The sequence below is a fragment of the Pteropus vampyrus genome, unplaced genomic scaffold (assembly GCF_000151845.1).
Source record: "Pteropus vampyrus isolate Shadow unplaced genomic scaffold, Pvam_2.0 Scaffold193, whole genome shotgun sequence".
Lineage (NCBI taxonomy): Eukaryota > Metazoa > Chordata > Mammalia > Chiroptera > Pteropodidae > Pteropus > Pteropus vampyrus.
Window position 1 is genome coordinate 935,774 of NW_011888974.1, and position 2,113 is coordinate 937,886.

The following is a 2,113-nucleotide window of genomic DNA, read 5'->3' on the forward strand; positions in this document are numbered from 1 at the left end:
TGATCAGAGAATATGGTTGGTATAATTTCAACCCTCTTATATTTGTTGAGGCTATCTCTGTGCCCCAGTATGTGGTCAATCCTTGAGAATGTTCCATGCACACTAGAGCGGAATGTATAAGCAACTGTTTTGAGATGAAAGGCTTTATAAATGTCAATTATGTCCAGTTGGTCTAATGTATCATTTAAGGATGTTATTTCCTTATTGATTTTCTGTTTGGATGGTCTGCCCATTTCCGACAGTGGGGTATTTAGGTCCCCTACTATGATAGTATTTTGGTCTGTTTCTCCCTTTAGTTCTATTAGTAACTGCTTTACATATTTTGGGGCTCCCAGATTGGAAGCATAGATATTAACAAGTGTTATATCTTCTTGGTGCATGATTCCCTTTACAATTATGAAGTGTCCCTCAGTATCTTTCTTTACCTTTTTTATTTTGAAGTCTGTTTCGTCTGATATTAATGCTGCTACTCCCGTTTTTCTCTGAATGCCATTTGCTTGAAATATCATTTTCCACCCTTTCACTTTGAGTCTATATTTGTCTTTGGAGCTGAGATGTGTCTCCTAAAGACAGCATATGGTTGGGTTCCTTTCTTAAACTCTGTGCCTCTTTATTGGTAAGTTCAGTCTTTTTACATTTAGGGTGATTATTGAAATATTAGGTCTTCTTTTAGCCATTTTTTATCTTTTGCTTTGCTTCTTTTAGCCATTTTTTATCTTTTGGTAGGTCGGTGTTTCCATTGCTTCCTTGTCCTCATGTATCTGTTTTCTTTATTTTGGTTGGCTTTTGCAGGTTTTGCCTGTAGTTCTTCTTGTTTTATGTTATATACTTCAGTTCTGAATCTTTGGTGTGTGGTTACCATTACGAATATGAAAAGGATAGTTATATATATATAGTCATCCATTTTCTTCTGCATGTGCCTTATCTTCATTCTCCTTTGCGAATTTGGATCTCTGAATCCTCCCCTTTTCAGTCATTCTTATCTCAATTTGTCTCTATGTATGTTGAACATTCATTACTATCTTGCTATAGCAAATCTCTTCTTATTATTTAAGCTTATAATGCCTTATTCTTAGTAAGGATTGCACTCCTCTGCTTCTATTTGCCTGATAGTTGCTTTACTCCTAATGTATTTTGTTGTTATTATTTTGTTTTAGGTGAGCTGACCTCTTGCAGTATTTCCTGTAGTGCAGGCCTCGTAGTGGAGAATTCCCTCAATTTTTGTATGTCTGGTAAGGTTTTAATTTCTCTTTCATATCTAAAGGAGAGTTTAGCTGGATACATTATTCTAGGCTGGTAGTTCCTTTCACTTAATAGTTTAAATATTTGATTCTATTCCTTTCTGGCTTGTAAAGTCTGCACTGAGAAGTCCAATGATAATCTAATGGGTTTTCCTTTATAAGTTACTGTTTTCTTCTTCCTGGCCGCCCTGAGAATTCTCTTTGTAATTGATTTTGAAAACTTTATTACAATATATCTTGGTGAAGGCCTTTTTAAGTTGAGATAATTGGGTGTTCTTTTGACTTCTTTAATTCCAAGCTCCAGCTCATTCCTTAGATTTGGGAAATTCTCGTCCACTCTTTGTCCGAAAATGCTTTCTAGTCTCTGCTCCTTTTCCTCGCCTTCAATAATATCCATTATTCTTATGTTTCCTCTCTTGATACTATCAACTAGTTTCTGTATTTCTCTTTCATTATTTTTCATCATTTGGTTTCTCTCTTCTTCCTTCTGATTTATTTCTAGATTTCTGTTTTTGATATCACTGATCTTTTCCTCCATTTGGTTGACTCTATTTCGCAAGCTTGCTATTTCATTTTTCAACTCTTGCAGTGTGTTTTTTATCTCCAGAAGATCTATTCTGTTCTTCTTGAGGCTTTCAATCTCCTTGCTCTGCTCATCTAGTTGTTTTTTCAATTCTTGGAATTGATGATATGAATTATTTTCGATCTTATTGAGTTTTTTCAGAAGTACCATCCTGAATTCTGTCATTTAAGTTGCATATTTCTATGTCTGTAAGCTTATTTTCTGGAGATTTTTCTCTTTCTTTCTGAGATGCCTTATCACTTTGGTTGTTCACAGTGTTTAATGGACTATTTCTCCGCCTGGGCATTAA